Source organism: Propithecus coquereli, unplaced genomic scaffold (genome assembly GCF_000956105.1).
Source record: "Propithecus coquereli isolate 6110/MARCELLA unplaced genomic scaffold, Pcoq_1.0 Scaffold273, whole genome shotgun sequence".
Classification (NCBI taxonomy): domain Eukaryota; kingdom Metazoa; phylum Chordata; class Mammalia; order Primates; family Indriidae; genus Propithecus; species Propithecus coquereli.
Window position 1 is genome coordinate 1580636 of NW_012148319.1, and position 13010 is coordinate 1593645.

The 13010-nt window shown below is 35.6% G+C and overlaps 1 protein-coding gene across 1 annotated transcript in view; it reads right to left on the bottom strand.

The window, feature by feature from the left end:
* Window positions 1-6974: 6974 nt before the first annotated feature.
* Window positions 6975-13010, bottom strand: part of AKAP6 (A kinase (PRKA) anchor protein 6) — a 454618-nt gene continuing 448582 nt past the window's right edge. Inside the window, exon 14 of the mRNA XM_012647884.1 lies at window positions 6975-8179. The gene's annotated coding sequence lies outside the window, so the exon portion shown is untranslated. The remainder of the gene's footprint in view (window positions 8180-13010) is intronic.

Consider the following 13010-nt stretch of genomic DNA (forward strand, 5'->3'; position numbering starts at 1 on the left):
GTGTGTGTGTGTGTGTGTGTGTGTGTACACACACATTTTCTTTATCCATTCGTGAATTGATGTTGATTCCACATCTTTGCAATTGTGAATTGTGCTGCCATAAACATTCGAGTGCAAGTATCTTTTCATTAAAATTACTTCTTTTCCTTTGGGTAGATACCCAGCAGCAGGATTGCTGGATCAAACGGTAGGTCTACAATTATTTCTTTGAGGAACTTCCATACTGTTTTCTATAGAGGTTGTACTAATTTGCCGTCCTACCAACAGTGTATAAGCGTTCCTTTCTCTCTGCATCCATGCCAACATCTATTGTTTTGTGAGTTTTTAATAATGGACATTCTAATAGGGGTAAGGTGATATCTCATTGTAGTTTTAATTTGCATTTTCCTAGTGATTAGTGATGCTGAGCATTTTTTATGTTTGTTGGCCATTTGTCTATTTTCATTTGAAACAATTCTATTAATGTCTTTTGCCCACTTTTTAATGGGTTGCTTTTTTCTTGCTGATTTGTTTGAGTTCTTTGTAGATTCTGGATATTAGTCCTTTGCCGGATGCATAGTTTGAGAATATTTTCTCCCATTCTGTAGGTTGTCTATTCATTCTGTTGATTATTTCCTTTCCTGTGCTTTTTAATTTAATTAAGGCCCAAATATTTGTTTTTGTTGTTGCTGTATTTGCCTTTGGGATCTTAGTCATAAATTCTTTGCCTAGGCTGATGTCTAGAAGAGTTTTTGCTATGTTTTCTTTTAGAATTTTTGTGGTTTCATGGCTTACATTTAAGTCTTTTATCTATCTTGAATTAATTTTGTATATAGTGAGAGATCAGAGTCCTGTTTCATTCTTCTATATGAGGCTATCCAATTTTCCCAGCACCATTTATTGAATAGGGCTTCCTTTCCCCAGTGTATATTATCTGCTTTGTCGAAGATCAGTTGGTCATAGCTATATGATTATTTCTGGGTTGTCTATTCTGTTCCATCATTCTATGACTCTACTTTTATACTAGTACAGAACATACTTACCAGAAAGCTCAAATTCTTCATGATTGTGCATTATCTGGGGTTGTATGTACATGCACGGCAGTATTGATTGTCTTGCTCTTTGGGAGACTTTTCCCAGGTTTTGGTGCACCTCATTTGAAGCAAAAGGGTGTAAGCCTCAGTATAGGAGGTTTTTTGACATTATGTCTCTGGGGGTTTGTGATCAATAATAGAGTACCAAAATTTAGGAGTACTTTTTTGTTTAAGTACTAATTAGATTGGCTTCAGAGTTAACCTTAGAGCAATGTCACACCAATCATCAGCTACATTGAGACATTGTTTGAGTAGAAGAGAAGGGGGCAGAGTGTTCCCTGCACTGGAAATTGTTTATTAATGTTTGGCAAAAGCCTGGAAGTATCTCTGCTATGGTCTGAATGTTTGTGTCCCCCCCCAAATTCATATGTGGAAACCTAATGCCCAATGTGATAGTATTAAGAGGTGGGGCCTTTGGGAGGTGATTAAGTTGTGAAGGCAGAGTCCTCATGAATGGAATTAGTTCTCTTATAAAAGATGCCCAACGGAGCTTGTTCATGGCCCCTTCCACCATGCGAGGACGCCATGCAAGAAGTCGTCATCGATGAAGCAGAAAGGGAGCCCTCGTCAGACACTGAATCTGCTGGAGCTTTGATCTTGGAATTCCCAGGTTCCAGAACTTTTAGCAGTAATTCTGTTCCTTATAAATTACGTAGTTTAAGGTATTTTGTTATAGCAGCCTGAAAAGACAGACTAAGACAGTCTCACACATGCAAATACCTTCCAAGTTCCATGTGTTGCAACAGAAAAGAGACTGAGAAAAGTTGCTTTATGTAAGCGCTGATTTACTTCAAAATGCAAGGACAAATAAGCCCTGAATAATTTCTGCTTTCATGAGAGCCCATTAATCAAGTGTTGGAATGGTCTTAAGGCATTGGCCAAAGTGCCCTTGCCAAAGAAATCTTATGACCCCCACACATCATTTTATTATTTTACTCCGGAAATGGAAATATGTGGCAAGTCTTGAATTAAAAGGCCATTGGTATATGGAAGATATGTGATTCTTTTTAAAGAAGTAGCTAAAAGGCTTCCTTGAGTGTTCCCTTCCTAGGCATGTGGCAGTGCTGCCAAATGTGAATTAAGGGAAAAAAAGGGAAAAAGGACTGTGCCTTTTGAACATCTTCTGTTCAGTCAGAGTGTCTACCTATGGCCACAGCGAGGTCTGTGGTGAATACTCTTCCTTGGTAAATTCAGATTTTTATTTATGAGCAGCAGTCAGGAAATATGGCCTTTTGATCATGACTTTACCTTTGGGTTGTAAAATAAATTTGAAAAAAAATCTGTGAATTGGGCCGGGTGAGGTGGCTCATGCCTGTAGTCCTAGCACTCTGGGAGGCCAAGGTGGGCGGATTGTTTGAGCTCAAGAGTTCGAGACCAGCCTGAGCAAGAGCGAGACCCTGTCTCTACTAAAAAAAAATAGAAAGAAATTAATCGGATAACTAAAAATATATAGAAAAAATTAGCCGGGCATGGTGGTACATGCCTGTAGTCCCAGCTACTCAGGAGGCTGAGGCAGAAGGATCGCTTCAGCTCAAGAGTCTGAGGTTGCTGTGAGCTAGGCTGACGCCATGGCACTCTAGCCTGGGCAACAGAGTGAGACTCTGTCTCAAAAAAAAAAAAAAAAAAAATCTGTGAATTGGCCTGGATTTAATTTCTCAGACTACTTTAGAAAAACATTTAAAGTAAGAATTCCAGTTTATTAGTACATTGAAGTGAGTTTAAGTTTTGTCAATTTTTCTGATGGCTTTTCTAATTGACTAACCCACTAAATCAATCAAAGCCAGGCAGTAAGAGTTAGTGAACTAAATTTAAATCCTTAAACAAACGGTGGATCTGGAACAATCTCCAAGTTTCTGAAACAAAGCACACTTTGTTTTTCTAATATGAAAAAAGTTGAGAATGCAATAAAATCTGGAAAGTAAAAAAGTAACTATTGTAGGTGTTTTTTGTGTTACATTTACTTTGCAAATGGAAATCTATCTTTAAGAAAACGTGCCAGAATTTAGAATATCACAGACCAGGGATCAGAAAACTTTTCCTGTAAGGGGCCAGATAATAAATATTTTAGACTTTGTAGGTCACGTGGTTTTTGTCACAACTACATAACTCTGTAGTTATAGTGTAAAGGCAGCCATAGACAATATGTAAACAAATGTGTGTGGCCGTGTTCCAATAAAACTTTATTAATGAACACCAAAATTTCAATTTCATATAATTTCAACACGTCATGAAGTGTTCTTTTGACTTTTTTCTACCACTTAAAAATGTAAAAATCACTCTAAACTTACAGGTCATAATAGTGACAAAAATAGGTCATGGGCTGAATTTGGCCAATGGGCCATAGTTTGCTGACCTCATACTTATGTCTAATGCAGCATGCACTGTTAGAGTAAGTTGTGAACTTTAAGACACATCAAGAATGTCAGTGATTAATTCATTCTTCATTAAAGACTGATTGTTGAATACAAAGCCACCTATGTACTTTACTTGACAAAAAAGTTTACCCTGAGTTTAATGACAAAACAACTGGACCCATCCAGATTGTGGATCATTCTGTGAAACTGGCCTGAACTCTTCAGAACTGTCAGTATTATGCAAGACCAAAGAAAGAGAATAAAGGCACAGGGAAACTGTTCAAGATAAAAAAAGACATGAAAACTAAAAGCAGTATGTGATCTTTGTTTGGATCTTGGATTAAAACAAAACAACTATAATAGGACATTATTTGGGCATTCAGAGAAATTTGAATATGCACTATCAGATAATGTTATTGTATCAATGTGACATTTTTTGAGTGTGAAGATGGCATGGTAGACTTATAGAAGAATGCCCTTGTTCTCAGGTGATATATGCTGAAGTATTTACAGATGAAGTGTTATACCCTACAATTTAATTTCAAATGATTTAATCATACAGAAAAGTATGAGTAGAAAGAGATGAAGTAAATGTGGCAAAATAGTAACAATAAATGAATCCAAGTGACAAGTATCAAATGTCATTGTTCTACTCTTTTAACTTATATATGTCTGAAATTTTCAAAATGAAAATTTGAAAAGGAATTATATAGGAAAAAAGAGGTATATCTGTAAATTTTGTTTGGTTCAAGTTATATTTAAAATATAAGAATTATATATTTGAAAATTCAGTTATTCTTTAAAATTCTAAAATAATTCCAACTTCATTTAGAAAATAAAACAATTTGATTTGTAAGAAATAGCTGGGTCATTTTACTCTGTTTTGATATTTTCATCTAGTTTGTTCCCAGGAATTATAGAATAGTAAAATCTAAGCTGAATGAACCAAATACAACAAAATAATAAAACTTAGGTTCTCAAAACTCCTAAATTTAGATTGTTCTATTGTGGTATAAGATGCATATTTATTAAGTGACCAGAAATCTGAAAAATACCTTTTTTCTGTAAGTAAAACTTCTTTACTTCTTATGGTAGTGAGATCATTTTGCATACGATTTTGCTCACTAGATTTTCGAAAATGTAGAGAAACTAGATAAGAAACAAAGTAAATAGGGTCATCATTCAATTTGGAGAAAAGTAACAATCACTCTATTCAAGGACATGAAAGGCACTTTCAGAAGAAAAATAGTAAACCCTTTGGAGGCAGAGACCATGTTTTAGTTGCCTTTGTATATCTAATGCCAAAGACAGTGCCTCACACAGGTAGCCACATGTGTGTTGAATGATTGAATGAATAAATGAATAAACAAATAAATAAATGGAGGGGGTGCCTTCCATTATATGGAAACAGGTTAAATTTGGATTTGATGTAAGGAAAAGATTCAAGATGACTTCGGCACTGAACTGGGCCACTGAAGGAAGTCGTGGATTATTTATTTATTTATTGAAATTTACAATAATAGAATAAACATATATTTTGAATATATTTTTAGAGAAAACTTAGCACTTAAATGTTCAGATACTTTTCTACAATATGTTGATGAAGACAATTCTTCAATTGCAAGAATTCTTTCTGTTAACATTCACTCAGGTTGAAATGGATCTGAAAATCATAACACAGGAAGGGAAGTTGAGCAAATAGTGGTTGGGAGTGGATAAGAAACTGGCTTCAATCACCATCAGGGTTGCCATGAGAAAGAGGAAGTAGAAATACTCTGAGCTGTTCTGTAAGACAGATCTAGGACCAGTGAGCAAAATTATAGGTTGAGGGTAGGGTAGGGTAGGCGGGGGGATATGCAAATTTTATCAACATAAGAAAGAACTTTCTAACAAAGAGACCTGCCCAACAGTGGAATGGTTTGCCTTAACAGATAATGAACCACTGTCATTAGAAGTGTGTAGACAGTTTTTTAACGGTAATTGGGGAGGTAGCACCTACATAGGGCGAGAGATTGAGGCTATCCTATCTCTTCCAACCTGAAAAGGCATTGTTCAATAAACCTGAAAGTCATTCTACAAATTTGGTGTTAATACTAAGCAGATAATAAATAATTTCAATACTTCAAGTTCTTCTAGGAACATAAAACAATAAATAGAACATTATTGTCAGTTTGCTCTTTGACTGTTTTACCAATAGATGTAGACTTGACATTAGTTACTACCCAAGTAAAATTTAGGTAGTCTCAGCATGTAAAATAATACCATATCCCAACAGAGGTCTAGAATGCTCTTAGGTATTTAAAAGGCTCTAGGATTTTTCCTTTCTCTACATCCTGGGCCACTATCCCTGTGTACTCTGTCATCATCGTAACCTAGCTTACTTTTTCCAGCTGCCTCCTAACTAGACAATTATCTATGAAATCTTCCCCATGTAATCCTATTGAACACTGCAACTAGATGTCTACCTAAAACCCCTTTTGAAAAAATTACTACATGCTAAAAATCCTAGAATGATTCATCCATTTAGAAATATGTACGGAGATTAGAAGGGGCCTAAAAATACAAATAGTTATTAAAGTGATAGAATTATAGATACTGTTTGAATGTTCTTGGTGTGGTCCTAATGATAAATATAATCAGGTGCAAAACAAAGACTCTACAAAGTGTCCTTACTATCTACCATATTACACACAAAAGCTCCAACTTTACTTTTTAAAAGACCCCTCATTAAGTCCTCCCAATTTACCTTTTCTCCTATTACCCCTGCAATACAGCTTCACAAATATTCTATGGTCTAACTTTCTGCTCTCTCCTAACCCTTTCTCTTCTTGTCCCTCACTGCTGCTTCTCCTTGTATGCCTCTTTCACCAAATCTGCTCTCTTCCTCACCTCTGTAAGTCTTCCTCACCAAGGACTGCATGTCATTTGTGTGTTCACTTTGTCCCTAATGTAGGTAAGCCCTCTAGGGCAGGGCCTTTGTCTGTTTGTTAATTATTGCATCCTCTGAATCTAGAGTAGTGGCTTGCAGATAAAAAGTGTTTCTGCACTATCTGTTCAATGAATGATTGTCATTCCTGTGACTACATGAACCCACAACATTCTTTCCCTTTTTGAAATCTGATACAAATTGATCATATATTGTGTGTGATTGTGTACTGCATTATACCTTTTTCTAGTTGTGTGCATGTTTTAGTGTAGGTTTCTCAAAATGAAGGGATAGATGTCATCCATATTACCTAATTCAATACTTCAATTCAGCAAAGTTGTATTCAATACCTACTATGTGTCAGGCACTTTAGTAGGTGTTAATGATATAAACTAAAAATGGCATTTAACAACAGTCAGTAAAAACAAAATGAGATATTTCTTTGCTAATTTCTTTTACACAAAATAAATATACCTGAAATGTATAAATAATAATCAAATTTTCTAAACTTTTCTACCATCTTCCTATCAAACCCATCCAAAAGAATTATCTAAAATAAATTAAGACATACAAGGTATCCTGAAATCCAACATCAAACCATTAATAAGCAGAAATAAAAAATCTAATATAAATATTTATTGGTTTAGGGGAACTAGTGTTGAATCATTTGCTCTTCCAAGATCTTTATGGTGACCAGAAAGATTTTGAAAACTGTAAAGTCTTCATGTCTAATCTCTAGTTTTAGTAAATTTAAGCCTTCTAAGCAATATAGATATTTGGGAAGCTGCAACATGCTATATTTTTTTCAGAACCAGATGCAACAATTTGATAAGGAACACAGGTAGAAGAGATCACTAATTTTCCTTTTCCCCCAACAATCTGTGTTTATTATGCCAATTTTAATTACCATGCAACCTAATGGATTTAAGGCTTATATTTTCCACATCACTAGACATCACAAACATGAAAGCATTTTATACTGTCATTATACATCAATGTTTGTACTTGGTTATACATATATACAGAAATTATTCACACATCTTAACCTTGCTATTTCCTCCTTTCAAACCAACATAATTTTACCGTGAAAGCAGCTTTTTAATAAATGGTATAAGAAATATAGCAAGGCACACTTTTTTAAAAAACTTTTTTCTCATTACCACCTCAAGAAGCATAAAAAATAAAAATGTTGTACATAATTTAATAGTAGAATGTCACCAGTTTATAATATACAACACCATATAGCTGTTTCTTGAAGTGCTGCATAGATTATTATTTTTTAAATGAAATAAATAAAATGGCGCTTCTAAAAGTTGCTTAATTTTGAAAGAAGGACCAGTGTTTCTTCACTATGCTGTAATCAAATCAAATGTTGGCTTTTTAGGTAAAATTCTTTCAATAAACATAGGCATCATACCATAAAAAATCCAGATTGAAACATGAAATTGGTCAAGTACTGGCAGGGGGTCATTCCAGACAGGCAAATTTAATGGACCATCAATTGGTGAACTGTAGAACTTTAAAGAGCGGACAGGGAGGGGAGGAGACAAACAGAAAAGTCTGGCTGGAGAGAGAGGGTGGGTAGAGGTAGCTTGGGACAGGAATCCACGGGAGAACAAGCAGCTTCGCTGAACTTCAAAGACAATCACCTAAAGAGAACCAGTGTACACATCCAGATCACAAGGTTCATGTGGAGAAATGGCATTTGGAAGGAAGATTCATCTTGGGAGAAGTCAATGTAACAACCGGCAGTGACAACATGATAGAATCAGAGACCAGCCCAGGGCGGGAAGATGAGGCCAGCCCTGAGTTGCAGCCAGGCTTATCTGCAAGAAACAAAAAAGTGACAATAAAAGGTTTCAAAAAGGTCTTTTTCATTTGCAAAACCAAACCGTTTGAGGAACACCTGAAGGCTGCCATTTTGGGGCTACCTGCTAATGGTCTGAAATAAAAGGATACATATATACATAAAATATAAATAATGATTTTAATAGCCCAAAGTTCACATTACTGGCAAAAAAATGTTTCAGTGTAGGTGTGAAAATACATTGATTTTTTTTTAAAAGACATGGTTTCAAAGAGAAGAAGAAAAATTATCAACTTTGACCTTTTCTCTGGGTCTCATCCACTTTCTTGCCTGTGAACTCAGTTTTAAACATCAAGATAGCTTCAAAACAATATGAAAATGTGAGGCTGCTGATGCCAAGTGATGCAGCAAAGTATTTACAATGATTCTATGAATAGGAACCTGGGCTTTCAGGTTTAACCCCTCCTTCAGTGATTTTATGTGTAAAATTGAACAATTTCACTATAATATAGTGGTGAAATATTCATAACATTGTGATTATCCTAAATGTTTCAGCCCCTTGCCTATGAAAGGATATATATAATTGGGGCCTCTAGCTCAAATACTAATGCGTTTCATTTAAGGTACAGACAGCATTGTGGAAATGAAATTGATTCAATTATTTTTGTACATCTGATGGCTCAGATACAAATTTGTTCCAAACTCAATCCATTCTGCCTATTTCTAAATGGCTAAAAGCAAATGGTCAAATGTGGGGAACACCTAAATTCCAGGTTTAGGCAATGCAGAATGCAATTACTGTAGGTCCTCTGACCTGTTCTCAAAGAAAGCAAGCTTTTTTGCTTGTCTCAGTTTAAACTGAGTTCTGATATCTGATATCAAGTTGTTTTACTGCCTTTCTAGAACAAATGTTATTCTCTCTGTCTTGCTCTTTCTTTTTCTACAATCTTGCAACTTGTATAAGAAACAGAAAAATTTTTAACAAAAAGTGGTTTGGCTAGAGCCACCAGAAGTTGGGGACAGGGGAAAGTTAGATAAAGAACAGGAGGAGACAGACAGACAAGAGCAGATGGGATGAAATTTGGTACAGTAAAATAATGCAGTAACACAAGAAAGCATGGTACATTGTTCAAATGCTGAGGACATGACTCATTTGAAATCTGGCCACTGAGTAGGGAATCCTTAGGTGAGGCAAATCTGGTCTTACTAAATGCTGGCATTTAAATTCTCTCTGGATAATTAATTCTTTCAATTCGGGCCACTTGAAAATGGGCAGGCCAAATTGGCTGAGGCACAGATCTAGAGTGCGTGTGGGAGGGTGGGTGGAGGTGGCAATGTCCAATAAAATCTTTGTTATTTAGCATGGCAGGGCTAGTTATTCAGAAGTGCTGGATAATTAAAAAATACTTTACACATCCAGCAAAACCGCGATTTATTAAAATGATTTTAAAAGTAAATTTGGTAAGATTATACCTTTATTGTCTAGTGAAAAATTAATATACAGTCACCAAAGGTAGTTTCTTAAAATTGCTTGGCCAGCTTTGGAAAATATCAACCACTTAGTGTCAATCCAATTAATAGAATGATAATTTGTGTTGCCTACATGAGAAATGTTTGCTCTTCCAGCTTTCTCAGTTTGTAGAAACTGAGCAGGAGCATTTTAAACTATATATGCGTATACTTGAGCAACGATAAATACAATTGCTTAAAATCTAAAATCTACAGGCCACCAACTATCACATTTACAGACCAATAAAGTACAAAAGTCAATAAAGCTAAAAAATTCTAAAGGAAATATATGCACCTTAAACAAATACAGCACCTTACCTCACCCTCAATACACACACACACACACACACACACACACACAGTAGAACAAAACCCCAGACCACCAGAGCAAACCAAAAAGAAACAAAACAAAGTACACACTGGCTGCATGTGATGAGTTAAATTTTTATATCACAGGATTTATCCAGCCTGAAATTTAGAGTTAAACCATTCATCAAATATCAGAGGCTTATGATGAGGATTATGAAGAAATAACTGTCAGTATACAGCAAAAAGATTAGTGCAAAGTACACCTCTTAGGCAGGTCCTAGGAGGTACTCCAGACACATATTATGTGCTTCCTCCAAATTAGGCAGAAAGATCTGGATCTATCCAGTTACCTTTCCTTTGATGTGATTTGCTATAACTGACCTCTCTATTTTTATAGAAACATGACACATAAATGAAAATAGTGAAAAGCACAGCAGTGTTCCTGGAAATTGCTGCAAATGCATACTGTTAGATCATGTTAAAACTTCTCAAACAGTTTCAATGGGCTTTTAATTAGAACACAATAAATAAAATACGTTTTCAAATAATTTTGAAAAAAATGTCACTGTTGCAGACCATATCTGCTATTCTAAGTTATAGTTCTTCTGGATGGCATTATAATCATTTCATCATCTGAAAATTTATTTCTGAAAAAAAAAACCCAGCAAATTTAATTTGGTCCATTTTATTGTCCTGATAAAAAGAGCATCCCAACTGATGGCTTCCAAATGGCTTTAAAAAGCAGAGCTTTTCCTTTTGCTTTTTTGAATCTTGTAGAAAGAATGATGACAAGTAGGCTCTTATAGACATGAAACCTCATATTTACCAAATAATTTTACTATATATTCCTGACAGTAAATACTGAAGGCATGTCAACTCTTTGAGATTAAGTAACTTGTCCTGGTTGTTAGCACTTTAACAATATGTGAATATTTACACCCAGTTACCCAATACTAATGACTAGAGAAAAATTCAGGCATCCAGATGTTTTGTCCACACGATACTGAAAAAAACTGACTAGGACCAGTAAATATGGCTATTTAAATGGCTCTAGGCCTATAACAAGTCACTTGGGGGCGATGTGAGTTCTGAAGAATTAAAATCTGGCTGCTTCTCCCTTTGCCTGAGATAGGGCTGGGCATCACTGGGGCTCAACAAAAAATACTGCTGATTGGCAGGTGGGCTGGCTGATGGCTTTACACTGTCCTCGCTTGTAAAATGTGAGGGTTACACAGATCTATCAGGACACTCACTTCCTCCAAGTCATCATTTACATTTCATTTCAATTCTATGTCTACGTAGGAGAAGGAAGAAATTCCCAGAAGATCAAAAGGGAGAGTGCATTCCAGAGGCTACTCCAGTGCCAGGGCTTCTAGAGCTCTGCTTCTCAGCATGACTGGTGACTTGAGGGTCACAGTCACATGATGTCATGCTCAGAGTGGTGTTGCTTTCAAGCCTTTATCCCCTTTCAGAAAACAAAATCAGCCAGGCTCTACCAGCCCTTCTGCGGAGGTTGGCAGAGCCAGCAGTACAATCAGTTCTAATAGAACTTGTTTTGAAGCAGCTTATGGAATTGCAGTTACTCTCCCTTAATGGTCAGTTTTACTGCATACTGATGGAGACTGTGATTATAGGGTAGATACGTTTCACAGAAAATACATTTCTCTCTCTCTTACTTTTGTTCTCACTTGCAGCCAATTGTAAATAGAGTCTGAAACACAGAAAATTAGTTGAGCTATATTAGTAAGTAGGATGCCTTTCTTCAATTTTGCATACTGAGTTTATTTTTAGGGTATATATATGGTATAGATTCCCCCCTCATTCCCCATTTCTAGCAGCTCTACACAGAATCACACATTTTAATGAGCTTAGGGCACAGGTGTTGCAGGAAAAAAAATAATGATGTTTGCCATTCATCTTTCAAATTAAATAATGTGTTTTTAAATAGTAACTTTTTTCATAATACATTATAGGAACAACATTTATCTGTCACATTTTAAAAGATGTATTTGTAATAAATGTAAATTACTTTTAGAAAATCAGTAATTAGGCTCATCAAAAAATAAACAATCTGCCACAAAAAAGATAATCTTTAGCATAGTTAAGTATAATAACTGTTATTTGAATAAGTTAACAAATTAGGGTAGATTGCTTCTGTAATTCATTTCCTATAGCTCGAGTTCAGGTTACGGCATTAAGCTTCAGGAGTGGGGGGTGGAGATGGCATTAGGCACCTCATACTTTGGTGAAATATGACTCTTACATTTGAAAGCTCAAATTTTCTTCTTTAAACTTGATTGAGAAAGCATATTCATCATCAGGGCTTAGAAATAGGAAATAACAGAATCTTTGTGTCACTTTTAGAGATGTATCATCATCTCAGAATTATCAATCAATAGCTGTCTTATTAACTATGAAGAGTGGAATGACTTTCTTAAAAAATTTGATGGAAATCAGCCTGTCACCTTCAGGCAAAATTCAAAAATTCTGTTTTTATCAAAATGCCATTAACTTGTCATGTATTCTCTCTGCATTTGCTTTCTGTGCCTATTCTCAATCTGTGTGTGGATAAATAAGAGCCTCTTCTTTAATATCAATTTTCCCCTCCTGTTTGAATCTTTAGACATGGCCATGATTAGGAGCTGTGACAGCACAGCCTTCCACTGGGAAGCAAATGTGATGATAGTTACATTAGACAGAAGTATAAAAGGAAGACCCAAATCAGGTCTTAAGCTGCTGCCTTTAGCCTAATCATTGTTCATCTCCAGGCGCTGAAGGGAGTGGGCAGCTCTGTGTGCAGGAAACTGAAGTGGGGAGTGTTGTTACTGTACATGCGTTTTGATCGTGGGGTATAATTGCAATTTGGATAACCTTTTTTCCTCCCTCAATGACAGAATTTGAGGCCTTAAACTGTTTGACTACTTTCTCAAATTTTGTATTCTTCTTGCCAGAATGATATAATAAAGATAATGTCACTAAGAATATAAATTTTCACTGCTTTCTTTTTTCTTTTGCTTCACAGTTACTTTCAT